The sequence below is a fragment of the Halichoerus grypus genome, chromosome 15 (genome assembly GCF_964656455.1).
Source record: "Halichoerus grypus chromosome 15, mHalGry1.hap1.1, whole genome shotgun sequence".
Lineage (NCBI taxonomy): Eukaryota > Metazoa > Chordata > Mammalia > Carnivora > Phocidae > Halichoerus > Halichoerus grypus.
Window position 1 is genome coordinate 19247116 of NC_135726.1, and position 20454 is coordinate 19267569.

Consider the following 20454-nt stretch of genomic DNA (forward strand, 5'->3'; position numbering starts at 1 on the left):
GTGGTTCTCTGGCCTCTGCACCCGCTTAGCACTGCTCTGGTGCATTCCGCTAACACCCTGTCTTCTCAGTGCCGTGTTCCTCATCATGCATCCTCTGAGCCCAGAATCTGGAACACAGTATGTGTGCTTGACAAATGCCCGTGGAACAGGCGAATGAGTGCCCAGCCCCTGCTAACTGGCTTGTCTTTTCCTGCTGCTTAAGGCTTTTTGTCTTTGAGTTGTAGATGTTGGAGTTGAACCCTTCTGGAATCTTAGAAGCATTGGACTACAGAATTCAGGGAAATGATAAAGTCTTAGAAATTGAGTGGAGGCAGCATGTGGGTTAAACAGAGACAGACCGGCTGGGTTTGAATCCTATTCGGGCCCTGGTTTTCCAGGTCAGTACGGCGGGTGCTGTCAGGGCCCCACTCAGAGGCCAAGAGTGTTCGGGTGTTGTCTCCCCGGCCAGTGTCTGCATCTTTCTGCCCAACGCATTTCCCCCACCCGAACTTGGGGAAGCTGTGGCGTGGTGTCAGGAAGGACAGAAGTGCCGCCGAATGAACACTCCCCTTCCCCTGTCCAGCAGCCTTCGACCAACAAGTCTTGGAATCATATTGTGTTGAACCACTGACATTGCCATTTCTGTAGGTCAAACGTGATTGAGTCATGGCAATTTCCTATAGTTCAGTCTAATATAACTGAAGATCCCTTGTCTCTCAGGTGGGATCATTTGGCAGGGGGAGGGCGGGCTGCCCACCTCCCAGACTTTTCCTATCAGATTGAGCCAGTCACCACTGTGTAGCTGGTGTAACTGCACACTCGTCATTGCCTCTGGCCCACTTCCCGAGTCACTCCCCCACGGCCCTACTAGTGTTTCCTAGGATCACCTCCCAAACCAACTTGGTGCACTTCAGTTTTTGTCTCAGGGTCTGCTTCTGGGGCAACCGCAACATAATCCACTCAGGGTTTCCCATCTGTAGGATGGCCTCAGTGCCACGATCAAACCAGCTAATGCCCGTAAAGCAGCGAGCACACAGCAAGTGGAAATCGCTGTCAGCTGTTACTGCTCTCGAGTCCAGTGCACTCCTCTGAGAGACATGGTGACTAAAGCCCAGAGAGGAGAGAGGGCTTTCTCAGTGCCACGTCATGGCTTAGGGTGGGCTTCTCAGTTTTGGCCAAGTCCAGGGAAGGTGATGCCAAAGGCAGGCCGAGCCCTGTCTGGCTCCTTCCTCGCTCTCCTTGAGTGGTTGCATGATAGGATGTGATAGGACTCCCCTTCCTCTGCATGTGCAGGACTGCACCCAGGTGTGCTTGTGCATGAATCTTGACCATCCAACGGGGGCATTGCACCTGTGAGGGCGGGGCTGCCCAGAGCAATGCCCAGAGAGAGGGCCGGGTGGGGGGGTCAGGCATATGGGCCCTGAGGCCATATTTGCTGCCAACACTCTACCCAGGCTGGGCAGCTTGGTCCAAATGGCAGGATTCTTGGGTGGAATCCTCATCAAAATGTCAGCTCCAAACAGACCCAGGGATGAGACAGATGAGCATTTTGGACTGATCTCTGATCCAGCTGAACACTGGAGTCAAGTCTGTAATGGAAAGACATCTCATTGTTCAACCGTCTGGGGTTCTGGATATAGATGTGAGGTTCTCCTGAGGATACAAACTGGTGCCTTCTCTCTCTACCCTCCCACCCAGTTCTGGTGTAGGGGGGCCAGGTGGGAAAAAAGACCTGGTGACAGATGGTGACCTCCTGAGAAGCTCCTAGTAAGGGAGTCTGCCTTGCTCTATTTGACAGCATCTGGCACCAATGCTGAGAGACTTGGATTCTGGCCCTGGCTGGGCCACTACTACATTGATGGTAAATCCTTAACACACATGAATCCAACTTTCTCCTCTGTCAGGTGAGAATTCTAATTCCCTAATTCTAATCGCCCCAAGATAGTCGTACAACCATCTTTCGGGAAAGATGGCTCAGGCTGATAGGAACCAAATTCATCCTATCAGCCCCTCTCCCATCTCCTCCTTATGGCTAGGCCAGAGCTAGAATTCAAATTCTGGGCAGACTTTACAAGCTTGGATCTGCTCTCGGCCGGTGCTCTTCTCTAAGAGGCAACATTTCCCAAAGTTTGTTCTCAAGAGCAATATTTTTTGTGAGCTGTTATTAAGGATTTATCATTAAAAGGGTCTTGTGGTGATGCCAATGACAAAAGAAATGTTAACTCACTTTCAGGTCAGTTAAATTAAAACCAGTGTCATTTATATTAAAAGCCCAGTGCTAGGTGCGTGGATACAGAAGGGAATGATGCTGGCCCCGAGGGTCTCTGCATCAGTTGGGGAGACAGATGGACAAGCTCATTATTACCATAAATGTGCTAAGGGTAAGAGCAAAGGTGTATACAGGGCAGGGGACTGGCGTGGAGGAACAAGTGACGAAATCTGAATGGGAGTGGGAGCAGAAGGCCACGCACACGTCAGTTGTTTTAAGGTTGGATAAATTTGCCTGGTGGCAAGATGACTCACAAGACTCTCCCAGCAAGCACAATATCGTATTTAAGGCAAAAAGACTGGAAGCAGCATGGGCTGTTTGGGGAATTAGATGACATTTGACAAGTGTAAATGGATAGTTCCTGAGAGCAGAGGCGTATCACCTGATACAGCTCCTCAGCCACATCCTCTCTATATATTACCATGAAAAATAGAAACTGAGCCTGTGGCCCCACTGACCCTTCGGAAACACCATGATCAAACACAGACAGCTGCTCAGATGGTCTCAGTCACCAAGGAGAAGATGCTTCAGAAATGTGGCAGCTAGGAGACAGCCAGGCTGATAGAGGTGGCAGGCACAAGAGATGCTGACAGTGATGGGAACTCTCCACTTCGGTTCTGTGAGGCTGGCGGGGCTGGATTCACAATGTGTAGCCTCTGGGGCGGTGCCTCACAAACTTGAACGTGCATCCGCATCATCAGAGGGATCTTGTGGAGGCCTGAGGTTTTGCATTTCTAATAAGTTCCCAGGTACTGTCCATGCTTCTGGTCTTCACACCTCACTTTACGTAACAAATCTCTAGGGTAAGCGTTGGTGGGGCGCCTGGGTGGCTCAGATGGTTAAGCGTCTGCCTTCGGCTCAGGTCATGATCCCAGGGTCCTGGGATCGAGCCCCATGTGGGGCTACCTGCTCAGCGGGGAGTCTGCTTCTCCCTCTCCCTTTGCCTCTTCCCCGGCTCGTGCTATCTCTCCCCCGCCTCATATAAATAAATAAAATCTTTAAAAAAATAGAGTAAGAGTTGGCAAACTATGGTCTGCTACTTATTTTTTAAGTAAAGCTTTGTTGGAACACAGCCATGTCCATTTGTTTATATATCATCTATGGTGCTTTCACACTAAAAGGGCATGGTTGAGTAGTTGTGACAGAGACCACCATATGACCTGAAAAAAAGCCCTAAAAATTTACTATCTGGCCCTTTACAGAAAACGTTTGCTTATCTCTGCTCTAGAGTAGTGGTTATTGAACTTGGCTGTAGGAAGCTTTTTAAATATTCCAGTGCCCAAGATGCCCCAAACTGATTAAATAGTAGTCTCTGGAAGTAGATTTAAGACATCATTAATTTTTAAGATTTTCAGGTGATTCTAACATTCAGCCAAGATGAAGAAGCACTGCTGGAGGGGTGTCTGGGTGGCTCAGTCCGTGAGGCATCCGGCTCTTGGTTTCAGCTCAGGTCATGATCTTGGGGTTATGGGATCGAGCCCCGTGTGGGGTTCTGCGCTCAGCATGGAGTCTGCTTGAGATTCTCTCCCTCTGCCCCTCCCCTGCTCTTGTGCTCTCTCTCTCTCATATAAATAAATAAAATCTTAAAAAAACCCAAAAAACCACTGCTGGAGAGGTTGCCATATTCTGATTCCTAATATGCCTGCAATTCAGAAGCATGTGACTAGGGGGCACTAGTTAGGATATACACAAGAGGCAGAACGATTAGGTACGGCTGTCCGGGTAGCTCTGGCTCTAGCCACCAAGATCTTGTAGCATAATTAGAACTTACATTAAAACTGAGAAATCACTCCTAGCTGGTCAGCTAATATAAGCCACTTGCTTTATTCAGCTAAGCTAAGCTTGGGGGCCTGTAGCCTTCAGAAGTGGGAACAAAACTGCTTTAGACCTTTCACAAATGACTCTCTGATGGAAATTGCTTTTTGCCTGGACCTTATCTTTTCCAGTCTTGGCTGTTTTGATCTGAATTTTGACCCTGAATTTCACATGTGGGATATGCTGTGGCTTAAATTAAATCAGTCGTAAGTATAACTAGCATCTGTGTGGCTCTCACCAGCTTATAAAGGACTTCCACGTCTATTATAGCATTAGGCTCCTTACAAAACCCTGTATATAGAGTTTATTTCCATTTCATAGGTAAGAAAACTGAGGTTCATAGAATGGGAGTGACATTCTCTAGAACTAGCTAGTGGTGGAGGTGGGACTCTCCTCCAAGTCTTCTGCCCGGTACATGAGCGATGGCTGTGGTAACTTCCTCCTGGTTTTAGGAAAAGCTTTTTTGCCAACATCACACAGTTGTCCCTACTGCTCCCCGCTCCGCCGTGCTGCCGCTTGGTTCCTCCCGCCTACTTCCTATGTCTCTTTCCAGCTCCTTTCAAATGAATAAAAGATTTTACAGCTTCTTTATAAATACTCTGCAGGTTTCAAGCCTGCCTTTTTGTAGATTCAAACAAATCCCTAAAGGGGCTTGGTTCCCTCTTCTTTTTCCTTTCTGTTCGATACGTTTGAACCATTTTAAACCTAACACATCAGAACAGTTTTTAAATGCAAGTTCCCAGTAATTGACTCACAGATGTGAGTTTGAGCATTGCCACTTGGGCTATCACTTGAGACCACTGCAGGTCATGGCGAAGACAAATAACCTCCAACTTGAATTCAATTTCATTTCCTCTGCTCCTGGTGCAACTTTTTCACCTGTCAGCCTCATGCTCATTGGAACAAAGAGAACCAGCCTCCTTGAATCTGACGTGGGTGGGCTATAGCATTTGGGAGGTACTAGGAGATGGATGTTGGGCCACTTTGGACTGGCCCTTTGCCCTGGGACATGGCCATTGATTGGATTCCAGCAACCCAATTGGTTTTCTGTCTTAAAGCCCTTACTTTTCACTTTGGGGATGAAGTGTCCAAACCACAAAGGCGAAAGGAAAGAAGTCCAAATGCTTGTAGTTGAATTTGTGCTTCAAATTCCCCTCCCTTGTTCTATCAGGGAATCAATTTCTGATGCGCTCCTCTGAATAGGGAAAATGCTTAACAAAGCAATCTGTGATTAAATGTACAATGGGAAATGTCAATTTTAGAATGGACAATAAATACAAGTGAAGAATATTCGATGTTTTATCAAACTTTGGAGATTTACCGCACCCAAGTGGGCCGATCAACAGGGAGGATGGAGGTTCTGACAATGTATCCTGAATTTCCTGGGGCAGAGCTAATTTTATGTCATATCAGTCTTTTTAATAAAGGTGGTTTACTAAGTGTACAATGCAACTTGGCTTTTTTAAAGAATATGCTTTTGTCTTTAAAGATTAATGTAGGGGCGCCTGGGTGGTTCAGGCGTTAAGCGTCTGCCTTCCGCTCGGGTCATGATCTCGGAGTCCTGGGATCGAGCCCCTCATTGGGCTCCCTGCTCGGCGGGAAGCCTGCTTCTCCCTCTCCCACTCCCCCTGCTTGTGTTCCCTCTCTCTCTGTCTCTCTCTCTCTCTTTAAAAAAATAAATAAAGATTAATGTAGCGCAAATCATGAAGAAACAAAATATTTGTTGGAGGTGGGATGGGGAAATATAATTATGGAGCTCTAATAGGATGTGCTGAAGCTAAGATCAGTCAATGGTCACATTAAATCAGGGGGCTTGATAACACATTATGGATGCCATACTTGAACTGGCTTAAGCAAAAAAAAAAAAAAAAAGAAAGAAAAAAATAGTATTTATTGGAAGGTAAATTAACACAGCTCATAGAATTAAAGGACAAGACGAAGAATCAGGCTACAAAAAGCCAGGGCAAGTCCATGGAGCCCAGGAAGGAGAAATAGGTCTTCAGATGCCACAAGGACTATCTGTCCTTGTAATTCCCTCCTTGTAAATTCCCTCCATACCTGCAGGGTCACCTGCAGCTTCCAGACCCACATCTCACAGTTTCACTAGCTAGAGGAAAAGGGGATCGTCTCTCTCAGGGCAGTTAACATTCCCTGGGGAAAGGACTCTGATTGGTCAGACTGGGGTCACATGCCCAAGCTCTGGACCAATCACCGGCTAGAGAGGTAGGGCTGGGAAGACAACGGCTTCCACTCAGAACACAGAGCAGGGTTGCAGGGAGGAGAGCTGCTCCCAAAGAGAGTGTGGGTAGCACAGTGTTGGCCTTGGAGTCAGTGGTCAAGACGCAGCCTCTCCGATTTCTGTTTCTATGTGTATCACTTAGGAAGAAAGTACAGAAAGCTGTAGGGACCATTTATTGAAGACATATATATGACAGGCCTTTAAATAGATTGCCCCACTTAGTTCAAGCCAGTGAGACAGGTGTAGTGTTGATGTGCTCATTTTACTTAGGAGACCCAAAGGTCTGGAGAGGTTAAATAACTTGCCCAGAGTCATGGCACTGAGAAGAGGAAGAGCTAGAGTCAGAGGCATGCTGGGGCTGGCCTCAAAGCCGGTGTTCTTAACCATTAGGCTACATTGCCTCTGTATCAAGCTCCACTTTGCAGTCCTTTGGAAATACATCTGCTCATGAGATTCCCTTGGTTAGTCATCTCCTGCCTTTGCTTACAGGGTCAAGTTCGTTTCCTTCCTTGTCCTCCTGGCTGACAGCCCTCCCATCATCTCTCTCTGATCCAGTATTTTCCCTGAGAAGTCCAGCACTGAAGTAACACATAGTGATTGAATCCTCAGTTCTAGGCCCTTCCTCTCGCCTCTGGTGTATCCAGCTCACCATCCTATTACCTACCCCCCACCCCCACTGTGGAGAGCCATCAAAATTCAGTCTTTCTGCCTCCTACATACCCCCATGCAACAAGTCTGGGGGAAAATAACCCCAGAACTCTTCAAAGTTTCCCGTCTTCTGGTTAGCATCAAGGGAAAAAAGCTATAATTGGTGCATAGCATTTAAATTCCAAAAATATCTTTAAAAACCTTCTTGTCAGTAAGATTTTAAAAATCAATAGAGCCTGAGCAAAGCTCCCTTATGTTCTCTTCCCATCCTGCCTTGCCCTGTCCTTCCTTTCCTGCTAACTACCCCCATCATCTGGGAGTTGAAGGTTTGTTCTTTTTTTCTTTTTTTTTAAGGTCTTATTTATTTATTTTTAGAGAGAGAGAATACTTGCAAGTGGGGGGGGAGAGGTAGAGGGAGAGATAGAATTTCAAGCACACTCCCCACTGAACACAGATGTCAACATGGGCCTCGATCCCATGACTCTGAGTTCATGACCTGAGCTGAAGTCAAGAGTCAGACACTTAACTGACTGAGCTACCCAGGTGCCCCATAGGGTTTGTTCTCATTTATTTATTTATTTTTATTTTTTAAAGATTTTATTTATTTATTTGACAGAGAGAGACACAGCGAGAGAGGGAACACAAGCAGGGGTGGTGGGAGAGGGAGAAGCAGACTCCCCGCTGAACAGGGAGCCAGATGCGGGGCTCAATCCCAGCACCCTGGGATCATGACCTGAGCCGAAGGCAGACGCTTAATGACTGAGCCACCCAGGCACCCTGGTTTGTTCTTATTTTAAGAGAACCTCTGTTGAGCTTGAGTGGTCTCTCATTCCAGAGGGCAGGGAGCCTGCCCATCACAGACCTGCTTTTGTTCAAATGGCCCGAGTGTATTCCAAAGTTGTCACAAAAGTCCTAGAAAGTGACATGTCTCCCAAGTGGCTTCTTATGGGTATATTGCCTTTTATCAATCTCTCTCACAGGTGTGGGACTTGTTTGCTCCCCAAAGAGAGATTGTTGGCCAGGCTGCTCAGAGGGTCTGGGCCCTGTGTGTGCTCGATGGGCATTAGTTATCCTGGTCGTCACTAGATAGGATAAGGCCCACCCATGAGCCAAATCAACAGGCTGGGGCAGAGGCTGCCTGGGAGGCCTGGAGAAGAGAGGGTATCTGTAGGTCAGACAGAGAGAGGCAAGATGAGTCTGAAGGATGGGCCAGAGCACATCTGGAAGTAGACATGATGAGGCAGCTGTCAAGAGCTCCCCGAGGTAGCCCAGCCCCTGGTCTCAGAAAGAGCACTCGAATGGGAGTCAGCAGGCCTGAGGGACCTTTTGGGCTCTGTCACTGACTCAATGTGAGGCTGTAGGCAAATCATATCCACTTGGTGGCTCATCTATCAAATAAGGGGATTGATTGACATCAGTATTTCCCAAATTAAAAATACTCTGATATGACGGTCACAGAGTGGGAAAGACAGACACATGAACAGTAATGGCAGCCTGCGCAATGTCTACTTTAATGCTCGATGGCCATCTGGACCTAGCTAAATTCAATTCTGGTCCCACTGGAACACTGGGAGTTTTACAGTTTATTTATAATTTGCCCACTGCTAAGCTCTAGAAAGGATGTGCCTTTCTTTTAGAGGCCTGCACAAAGGAGATGGTGCATACATATTTCTCCCAGTTAGTGCAAACACCAGAACAGCTCCTTCTTAATGAGGAATAAGATGTATGTTCGACAGGGGGATCTTTGGACTCCCATGGGTCTGGGTTCTCATCACAGCACCATGACTAGCTGATGAGTCATAGTTTGTAAAATGCAGACAGCATTTTCTTCTTCCTGGGGTTTCTGTGAGGGCTGAGCAGCAAACACCTGAAGTGCCCTGCACATGGTAGGTGTGCAGTGATTGGTAGAAGGGGCTGCGAGGAACCAGGTAATTTGTAGGCTTGACTTCTGGTTGGATTGTGAGCCATTCCAGGAATGCTAGACTCTGTCAAGAACTGGAGTGAGTAGTCCCCTCTCTGCTCCAATCTCAGAGTCACTGAGGGCTTGCTACTGTGAACAATGTAGCAAGGTTTGTGGACCTTGCAACAGGGAGACAGTTTACTTCTTTTTCACCTGTGATTAATTGGTGGTGTGCGCGTGTGTTACCTGGGAAGAATCCTCCTGTGGGCAACATATTTTATGGTATCCTATCCAATCGAGTTTTTCTATAAAAAACAAGACTATTAGGGGTGCCTGGGTGGCTCAGGTGGTTGAGCATCTGACTCTTGATTTCGGCTCAGGTCACGATCTCAGGGTCCTGGGTTTGAGCCCCGAGTTGGGCTCTGCGCTCAGCATGGAGTCTGCTTGTCCCTCTTTCCCTGCTCCTCCCCCTGCTCATGCTCTCTTTCGAATAAATAAAACCTTAAAAAAAAAAACCCCACAAGACTATTAGCCATTGTATTGGGTAAGACCTGGATCAAGGGCCCAGGAGGAATCACTTACCTGCCCAAGGTTTCCATGTCCACATTTATCACATGATATATAAATGATGTCTCTGGAACCTAAGTCTTTGCCTTTGGATCTGCTTCTGGGGGAACCCAAAGTGAGGCCTTTTAGAAAGAGGACAAGACACATTCTGGCTAATTCGGCCTTTCTGATTAACAGAGGGAGACACTGGGGAGCCATGCAAGTGACATTTCATTTTCTGTGGTGAGTGACGAATGTCATCAGATGAGGTAACCAGAAAGGGAAACTGCTTTTAGTAATTAATACTGTTGGGTCAGAGACTGATGATTTTGAAAATTACTCCTAAGCCCCAGTCACCCAAGGAATATGGGGAAGACCCTGGATTTGCTCCAACCCTTGTTTGGTGCAATCCAGAGGCTTTGCTCCTCACAATGGGATGAGCAGAAACCTGTCTTGTTCATTTCTCAAGGACAAGAACTGTGTCTTCTACTTCTTTTTTTATCCCCTTGTTGGAAAACCATATCTTTTCATGTGTTTGTAATTGTTCTGAAGATTCTGAAGAAAAAGGTGACCTGATTCTTTTAGGAACAAAGCAGGCCCATCAATGAGGAACATTTTCTCTGGTTGGAAAAGTGCATAGGAAAATCAGAAGGTGTGTGAGGAGAGGTCGTTTGTCTTCCGTTGGCGACTCTGGGAGGGAAGGAAGCAGAGAGCTTTTAGGGATGTGGGGAAAGGATTTTACATGTTCCTTGAGGTTCCCAGGAAGTTGATGCCGAGAGGTGTGCAGGAATTGGCATTCCATTATGGACTCGGTTCGAGGATTCTTCCACTGAGATGTGCCAAGAAGCTCCGCCGAGCATCGTTCTTCCTCCCCAGCTGCACTGCCCTCACCCAGGCTTTCCCGCCTCCCCCCTTGGTGGCTACATGAGCCTTCCTGCCTCTCACCCTCCCACCCACACCTCAGGCTGATGCCGGGCTCACCTCTCCTCTCCTCGTTCCTCCTCCTTCTCTGACCTCTGGCCTCCCAGGCCAGCCTTTTCCCCATGGCCGCTCGGCTGTTGCTCATGCAGTTCCCGGTGCCTGGGATGCCCTGTCTCACCTTGCCTCCCTGGCTACGTCCTACTTACTCAACGAGGCAGAACTCAAATGCTTCCTGGACACAGCCAGGCATAAATTATAGCTCACGTCTCCATGCTTCCGCAGGCTCTCGATATCCCTCTCTTACTCCCTGTTACTCCGCACTGTGATTTGCTTAATTGTCTGGGTCCTCTGTGGGGATATGGCTCCCTGCAGGTGTCCCTGGGCCAGACTCATTCTGATTCTCCGGAGGGGCCTCCGTGCCTGGTCCATGATGGACACCTCGTGTGGGTTTGTGGAACATAATTAGATGGCCTTGAACTTTACTTTCTCATGTTCACATTTTCCTTCTTTTCACCTAGGCCTTAAATACCTAGAGAGTAGGTGTGATTTATTTCAGATTCTTTTTTATAATCATGATTACTTTCTGACCCTCCCAGCCCTCCGCCGGCCTGGGCACCTGATCGTGCGTGATAAGTGGCCATTGGGCAAGAGAATGGAAGGCCCTCATTCCTCCAGCTCCCGAGCTCAGCTCACCGTCCTCTGTCTCACATGGATATGCTGTCAGAGAATATTTTTATCATTCTTCATGCTTTGAAGCCTGGGCCCTTGATCCAGGTCATTTCTAAGTCAGAAGTGATATAGTTTCCAGATCCCCGTGCTCCGAGAAAATCCCTGGCAGAGGCTCCTGCCTCGGGAGATGTGACATGTGCTTTTGCAGTACATCTCACACACCTGTGGGGTGACGAAAGGTAATTTAACACCTGTCCAGACCTCCCTTGAGGCTCTCCAAGTGGGTTAATGGGATGTCGGGTATAGGTGAAGAGAAGTGTCAGAGCCCCCCGGCTTTACAAAGTATAAGTGCTTCCGGCAACGGGCCCTGCCCCCTACTCGGTTCCTATTTGCAGGGCAGCCCACGCTGGGCACACTCCAAAGCCAGACTTGTCTGGTAATAGCACACCTTCTCTGTGGCTTCTTTTGGGCTCCATCATGTAGGGCTGTGCTCAAGGGTGTGGTGGTAGGCGGCTGTTGACTGGGTCAGTCTGCTGCAAGCACCGAAATCCAAGATGCAATTATCAGATCTAGGCATCTATTATAAGCGGGTATCCACGATTTTGTAAAGCTGGTAAAATGATTCATTGAGAAAGTCACCCAAAATATAAAATGAAGCGTGTTGGATTTAGCAGTTACTTTCATGACTATTGTACTTTTAAGTAGCATAATACACATCGTGGGTATGATGCTGACTTCCTATCTCTTCCTCTTTGGGAACGGGTGAGACCCCTTGAGCCTGACAGAGCTTTCAGTCTTTCAGTCGTGGGGATGCAAGCCTGGAGATGCAGTACAGAGAAGTTGCATGTAGGCTTGCTTACCTAATGCAAATTCAGTGAGTGAGATTGAGACAGAGAGAGACAGAGACAGAGAAACAGAGGAGCGATTAGCAATTGGCATAATCTGGTGATTATGACATTCTCAATGAGCCCATTTCTAGGCATAAGCAAGAGGTGGTGAGGATGCTAATCTGCCATTGGTCTTGGTACCTCTGCGTCTCTAACAGGTCGAGCCCCGGGCTGTGACCCTGCTGTCTACAGAGCTGTGCTTCTTACATCCAGTCCTCTTTGTTACATCCCTCCCATCACTGAATCCATTATACACAGAAACGTCTTTGACCGAGCAGGGCTGTTTGTACCAAATGAGGCAAACTGTAGTTTATGGTCAATTTACAGCATTCTCAGGGGACGATTTTAATAGATTTTTTTTGGCCTTATGTGCTGAACTTTGACCCCAATTTCTGGGTCAGGTGTAACTTCACCGGAATGGTATCGCTAATGATGAGAACAACATGAACAATCATGATGGCCGTCCTTCATTGCTTACTCAGTTCAGCCACCACGGTGGGGACATTTCATGGACTCTCTTCATCTTCTCCTCACCACGATTCTGTACATCAGATATTAGGATATTTTTGCTGCAGTCTCTTACATGAGGTATATGTTTCATGGAGTATATTTTGGTGACTCTTTTCACATATACGTGTCCACATAACCAGCACCCTGAACAAGACATAGCGCATCACTATCCCCTCAGCAGGATCTCCCACGCCCCTTCTTGCCTAACGATGTCCCCTGCTGAGGTGGCCATTATTCTGACTTCTAAGATTGTAGTTTTCGACCTCCTGTTCTATGACTTCATATAAACTAAATGATACAATGTATACCTTTCAGTGTCTGGCTTCTTTTCTTGCAACATAATGTTTTTGACATTTTCTTTGTTGTGTTTAGCAGTAGTTTCTTTCTTATTGCTGTGAAATATTCCGTTGTATGAACATACTGCAATGCATACATATAGATATATATACACACACACATACTGTGCATCAGATGTTCTTTCCATTTTATAGGTAAGAAAATGTGAAGAAATGGTGGTCTGGGGCGGGAGGGCAAGTATGGATTCGACCTGAGCTTTCTCCTACTCCAAAGGCTCTTAGCTGCTGCCTCTGTTTTCCAGTTGCAGGAGAGAGGCCTGTGGTACGCAGGAGCAGATGACACATACAAATACATGCATGTTGATGATGGGGTGCCATAATGTACCTATATCACCAAGTGCTCCTTTCCAGCCGGTTTTCTGCAGATGAAGTAAACCTTGGAAATTCAGGCACTTCCCAGCCTAGTTGGCTAGGCTACCAGAAAGCCCGAGTCTCCATTCCTTTATTCGGCGCCTCGATTCCTGAATTTAACAGAAGAGGTATTACTTTGATGTTCGAATCGTGCCTTTGATCAAAAGCTTGCTGGCTCCCTCGTGTCTCTTAGAACAAGACAGTAGTTCTATTGTGCTGGCGTGTGTTGTAACATTTTGGACAGCAGAAATGACATTTACATGAAACAGCCATCCTTGGAATGCATGAGATAAGACAATTTCAACAGCTCCTCGAAGAAGAGTCCCCAGCGTTGACTTTAAATCAAACAGAAGTAATAGCATGTCATCCGGCTTCCCCTTCTCTACCTGGTGTTAATTAAAATCCTGATAACAGAACTCAGTCAACATCCATATGAGGAAGACCAAAGCACAGCTTAAAAATGTTCAGATGAAAGTACAGTTAATCAGAATTAAAACAAAAACACCCCCATGCAGTCTTCATTCTCATTTGGCTTCGATTGGACGAGATGATTAATAAGCAAAAGTAATTTCTAAGGACCACCCCCTCACCCTTGTTGTACTTTCTGAACTGAACCATTTGAAATAATTGAACAATTACTTTGTGCAATGTTATCAAAGTTTATTAAATTGCTCCTGTCAGCTTTGTCCAATTACCAAATTCAGCTGATTTGCATATTGCAAAACAGAGTGGTGACAGGGGTTCCCAGGGTAGCACCTGGTTATTTTTGAGCAGAGAGAAGTTGTAAAGTTCATTTGGTTTGAATCCTTTCCTCTTGCAGAGTAGGAGGCCGAGGCTCAGAGAGGAGAATTGACCTGACCAAGGTGCACACAAGCTATAGAGAGGGCAGGGCTTTGCCCCCTGATCTTCAGACCCCCCATCTGTCTGCAGGGCTCTAAATGGGCAAGCCCCATGTTAGCCCCAGTGAGTCCAGAGCAGGCTTCCACGTCTCTGCACATCTCAATTAGTTCCAATTTAGTCATAACATTGAGCATGCTCTTAAAATGCAAATCCATTCTGACAGGACAGGAAATAATACAGGCAGATTATTCCAGGGCAATTTAGTAGCTCAAGGACCTTGGAATTTTGAAGTGACAGGCTGAATGGTCTAAATGAAACACTGTTTTCTCTTTGGGGGTGGAAAACTGACTTCCAGCACTTTCCACCTCTATCCTGGTCTCCTACATCTCATTTGGACCTTGTTTATACTTTTAAACTTTTATTATTGGAAGTTACCAGCATATGCAAATGTGAGAGTCATATAATACACCCCACATATATCCAGCACGCAGTTTAACAATGACTGACACATGGGCTGTCCGCTGTCTCATACTTCCTCATTCACTAAATCATTTGAAAGCAGATGTAACATTTTGTCCATATATTCTTCAGCATGGACCTGATTTTTTTTTTTAAGGTCACTGTTTTCTGTGTCAGTGAAATGCATACTCTATGAAACTTTTAAATAATGAAACATTACGCAGCCATTAAAAGGATGTTTTTGATGTGGGAAAATATTCTTCGTAATTTAAGGACATGAAGATACCAACAGAACCTGGAGTATGTTTTTATTCTGTAACACGCACACAGAGTCTGAAAGGATGTGGATCAGATTGCAGTTTCTTCTTGTTCTTTTTGCTTATCATTACCCCCCCGATTTGTTTTTGGTGAACATGCTTCATTTGTGTAATAAAAAGAAAAGACCTGAGGGTTGAAAGCCATTCATAGAGACTGCATGAGAGAGAGGATCGGTCGCTGAATTCTGCCTCTGAGATTGTAGGAAGTTGTCTTGCCGGGAAGAAATGGCCCATCAGGTGTGGGCAGGTCTCCTGAATCAGACTCAGTGATAACAGGAGAGAAAATGATTAAACTTTTCTGATTCAACAGATGTTTTATGAAGCACTGATTCTGGACCAGGCATTTGCTACTTGCTGCGATTACAGCTATTTGACCAGAAAGAACACAATCACGTTAGACCCTCACTACTCAAAAGTGTGGCCCATGGATCCGTGTCACCTGGGAGCTTATTAGACATTCAGACTCTTAGGTCCCACCCCGGACTTACTGAATCAGAAGCTGTTTGTAAGAAGCTTCCCAGGTGATTCAAGTGCACATTAAAGTCTAAGAGGCATGGGCCTAGAGCAGGACATCCTTGATGTGGCTCATTTGTTTCTGCTTTTCCAGCCTGACTTAGAGCACGTTCAGAGAAGGGGAAGGTGGCAACAATCAGGGTGAAAACTGCACTGGGCGTGGGTTCCTGATGCAGCTTTGTTGATCAAGTAAATAGATGAGTATCTTCACACACTGCTTCCACTCCTGCTCCACAGCCTTCCTAACTCACCACTGCCAAGGAAGCCTCTTCAGACCCCTTGGCCAGGCATTTGAGGCCCAGCACAGAACGCACCTTTGCAATTGGTCTTTTTATTCTTGAGCACCCAAAGATCCTCTCAACACTATGCCTTTATTCCCTCCATTAGGAACTCCAAAAAGATGGGTCCATGTTTTCCCTATTCTTTAAAGCCCGGATGCCATGCCATCTCCTCCAGGAAGCCTTCCAAGAATATACCAGCCTGCAGAATTTCTTCCTTCTCTGCGCTTTGGCAGGGCCTATTGCCTGTACTATTCACTCGTCCCTTCTGCTGCGAATAACCTAAACTCCCAAAGCCTCAGTTTCCTTACCTGTGAAATGGAAATCCTAGTTCCTTCTTCACAGGGAATCTTGAGTATAAATTGAGAAGTATATATAAAGCACTTAGGACAATGTCTGCATAGTATATTCCAGGAATTTTTTTGACCTTATTAATATCAGAAAAACATTGAGCTTCATGATAAATCTATGAGGCAAGTACTGTTATACTTCTTATTTTACAGATGAGAAGACAGAGACACAGAGAGTTCGACTGACTTACCCAAGGTCACAGCAGTAGGTGAAGGGAAGACCAGAGGTAAGCTCAGGTTACCTGAGCTTGTACCTACAAGCTCTTTTGTGTGTGTGTGTATATGTGATAAGAATACTTAACATGAGACCTACCCTCTTAATACATTTTTAAGTGTACAATACAGTATTAACTATAGGTACAATGTTGTACAGCACATCTCTAGGACTTCTTCATCTTGCTTAACCAAAACCTTATACCTGTTGAATAGCAACTCTCCACCCTCTTGGCCCCCTGTCCCTGGAAGCCACCATTTTACTCTCTGCTGCTATGAGTTTGACTATGTTAGATGCCTCCTATAAGAGGATTCATGCAATATTTGTCCATCTGTGACTGGCTTATTTCACTTAGCACAGTGTCCTCAAGGCTCATCTATATTGTACATATGGCCGGATTTCCTTTGTTTTCAAGGCTGAGTAATATCCCATCATATGGGTTTGGAAATTGGAACCCTCGAAGGCTGTTGGTCTGAGCATAAGACAGTGCAGACACTATGGGCAACAATATGGAGGTGCCTCAGAAAGTTAAAAATAGAACTACCATATGATCTAGCGATCTCACTTCTGAGTATTTCACTAAAAGAATTGATGTCAGGATCTCAAAAGCATATTTGCAGTCCTGTGTTCATTGCAGCAGTATTCGCAACAGCTAAGATGTGGAAACACCCTAACTGTCCGTCCGTGGATGAAGGGGTGAAGCGCGTGAGTGGACAAGTGAGTGCCTACATTTGGGGGTTCCTCCACAGTGGGTCAGTGAAGGTGGTTATTGCTGTCTCCCAGCCCCCACTTCCCAGTGCCTAGCCCAATTAATGGTTGCATAACTCAACACGTTCGGTTACATATTTTCCAGTCAGTAAGCTTGCCTTTAGGTGCTGTGGTTTGGCTGGGATAGAGGCATCCTTTTCATCCCCACTGGCTGGCTGGGATGTCTTGGAATGAAAATGCCCTTGGGTTTCCTATGAGGCATTGTGGCCTTCTTCATGGCCTTCTCCAGCAGCTGACAGGTGGCCCAAGCATCTTCCCACCCACGCAGGGCCCTGGCACTTCTTTCTGGTCACCGCACCTGGTCAGCCCATGGAATTATGGAAGGAGCGCTGGGTTGGGAGTTAGGAGACCTGAGTCAGAGCACCTGTTCCTTGATGTCGATGTTATGTGTATGTCATTCAATGTCCCTGAGCCTCAGTTACCTCATCTATAAAATGGGAACCATAATATCCAACCTCACAGGGTTGTTCTGAGAGTTGAATGGGAGCAGGGAGAGGAAGACCTTCCAGACTATTGATGTTCCAAACATAACCCACTAGAAGATGAGGACGTTGAGTGCAGAGACCAGATGCAGTGACTGAACATTAACTTTCTTTTACCTGAAATTAGATCCCAAAGAGAGTTCAAATTACTTGTCTCCATAATTATTTTAAATAACTATGTACTATATTGTTGGCCTGATGTATTTCAATTACCTGGGCCATTACTATTAGAAAATGATATACTGAACATGCCTAAGCATCTTTGCTCCTTTGACTCATGACTTTGGATGGATTTCTAGGAGAATAATTGCTGGGAGAAGAGGAAATAACATGCACACTGTTCTGATTCTTTGAGTGCATTTTCATATTGCTCTTATAACATTGTGCAAAATTTACCATACCTTCACTAGCATTGGGTTTTTACCATTTAAAAATTAAAAACAAAATCTACATTGGTAGGCAAAAACCTCAGAGCTCAGCTGAGTACTTTTCACATACTAATGGTATTGTACTGATGACATCAAAGGGTGAGCAATTTATTTTTCAATCTTTCTCCCAGCCCCCCACCCCAATATGTGCGCCACATGAGGGGAGCTGATCGTCACCTTCCACAGCTGGAACCTAGTAGGCTGGCAGTAATTATTTGTTGAAATCATCTCTTTGATCTTGCTAAACACAGTGGTCACCTTACAGTGTTTTGCAATAAAGCTAACATTTGGTTTTGCCCTGGGATGGTGAGTGTTGGTTTCGAACCAAGGATCTGTTGGGTTCTGCGGAATTCTAGGAAATGAGTCTGGGGTTGGTCAAAGCATAGCTGTGTTCCTAGCGGAGGGGCAGGTGAAGCCTCCCAGGCTGACGGTTCGCAGAGGAAATTTGGGCCCAAAACCCAGGAAAGTGATTACAGGTAAGATAGTTCCCATCCAAGGCACACTGGTGCAGGCCGGGGGTGTTGGCCACACATGCACACCTGACTTAGTCCGGTGCAGCCCCTGGTCTACGGAGACAGTGGCTGAAAACACCACCTGGATATTGTTGCAGTGAGGGAGGCAGTTTTCAAAGGAGGGGTTTGAGAAACTTATTTGAAACTGAAAACCAGCCTGAGCTAAGTACTTTGTGGATGAGGAAGCTGTGAGTAGGGAATGCAGGGGCTGTGCTTTTGGGAGGGCGATGGAGGAGCTCGGGAGGCTGCCGGGCGGGTGGAGGCTGCCGGGAGGATGAGCGTGCTTGGTCAGGGCTCTGATGGAGGATATTCTGAAATGACAAAGAAGAGATGCTTGGGATGTCACTGGGACAGGAAAACAGCAAAGCTAGGGAAACAGCTGCTTGAGGGGCATCTCCTGCTGAGTGGGGAAGGGGGCTATGGTCTTCTGCTCGGGACATCTCCTCTGAGGTCACGCCGGAGGGGCGTGCAGAGGGAGAGGCAGCCTGGCGGGGGGCCGGGACAGTGCCTCCTGGCACCAACCACCGCCTCAGCCATGACCCCCCACCCCAGCCAGTCCAGCTCTCTTCACCATGCCCCGTCCTTCAGCCCAAAGCCCGAGGCTCTTCGTGTACCAGCCGGACTTCTTCCAAAATCTCTTACGCGGTGGCTGTGCCTCCTTCTCCCTTCCCAACGCTCCGTCTTTCCAGCTGCTGCCCAGGGTGAGCGGCCTTTCAGAGGAATTCATTTGACCTCATCCTTTCTCCTTCGGAGCATCTCTAATTCTTCCCCATCCTTCCAGGAAGCCTCCTTGGTGAGGCATTCAAGGCCTTCTGCTGCTGTTCCGCAGACCCCTTTCTCAGCCCCAGCCACATTACTCCACCTCTGCTTCCTTTTCTTCAGGCTCCTGTGAGGGTTTCCTCTTCTCAGATCTGTACACTTTTGTGTGAGTGAGTCTAGCAACCTGGGATTCCCTCCCCTCCCCGTCTACCTGGAACATTCCCACCCATCCGTCAAGGCCCCGTTCAAACGCCCCCTGCTTTAAGAGATGCGTCTTTGTTCCCATTTTAATAAGAATGGAGTTGTTTAAAGAGATGAAGCTCTGACTACCAGTGGGATAAAAGTTGGAGAGAACTTTGTTGAAGGCAGATAAAAAAAAACCCGAAATGGACACAGATGCCCATTATGTGCTAGGCAATTCAGAGACCCGGTCCTTTTTGGACATTTCAAGGACACTGAGAAGAGGAGGAAATTGTGAAAGTGACTTACCTGAGTTCACCCCGTTAGCAGGGGGCAGAGCTGGGACTGGAGTACATCTTCCTGACTCCAAGGCCCCTGGACATGAGGCAGCATCCTCAGCCCTGAAGCTATAGCATGGAGGCACTGCTCATTCCTCCGATGAGGATGCTCCTGTTTGCCTATGTGCCGGGAATGGGGAGCCCGAGACCCTAAACCGTCCTGAATCACCCTCAGTATTGCAAGAAGCTGTTAGTCTAGTTAAGAGGCAGAGCTATTTTAGCAAAACATTTCTACCTTTAGGACATGTTTCTAGGCCAAATGTCAGGCAGCCAGAAGCATCTGACACCTGAACCATGGGGGCGCTGAGTACTCGGGGGAAAGATGGCCTCCTGAACCTACGGCCCAGGAATGAGACAGCTGGTCCCCTCCTTGGAGACCTTCACACTTCCTCTTGTCCTTTTTGCCTGGATGGCTCTGACCTCTTCTTCAGGCATGAGCTTGGATGTTACTTCCTTGGGGGAAGACTTTCATGACCTTAGACCCCCTCATGGACTCTGTTGGTCTCCTCCATGGGACTTGTCTCAACTGGAGTTATATCTGGAAGCAAATCGGAGGAGTGCTTTGTTTAATTCCTGGTCTTCCTGCTGAGGTGTGAGTGCTGCCATCTTGAGCTTTCTCTGCAGCCCCTCCTCTGTGCCTGGCACATGACAGTCAGCAAATCCTCCAGACTGCATATTTATAGCAGAACCAAGCTCTGTTTGGCTCCATCTTTGCAGGGTACAGAGTAGATGCTCAGTGCCTCCTCCTGGAATGACAATGGTGGAGTGGGCGGGTCTACTGGACTCTGCCGCTAGGGGGCAGAATCGGGAGAACTGTGGAAAGTCCATTCCTGGGATGCTGATGTCCTGGGGGGGTGACTGGGGGGAGCACTTGTTTTCTCTTGATGTACTATAAAAAGAGGAGAAGAGAAAAGGAGGGTGCAGAA

At 46.9% G+C, this 20454-nt stretch overlaps 1 long non-coding RNA gene across 1 annotated transcript in view; it reads left to right on the forward strand.

Moving 5' to 3' along the window:
* Positions 1 to 15998: 15998 nt before the first annotated feature.
* The window catches only part of LOC118550275 (uncharacterized), a 242543-nt gene continuing 238087 nt past the window's right edge, over positions 15999 to 20454 (forward strand). The window contains exon 1 of the long non-coding RNA XR_004924469.2: positions 15999 to 16074. This is a non-coding gene — a long non-coding RNA (uncharacterized LOC118550275). The remainder of the gene's footprint in view (positions 16075 to 20454) is intronic.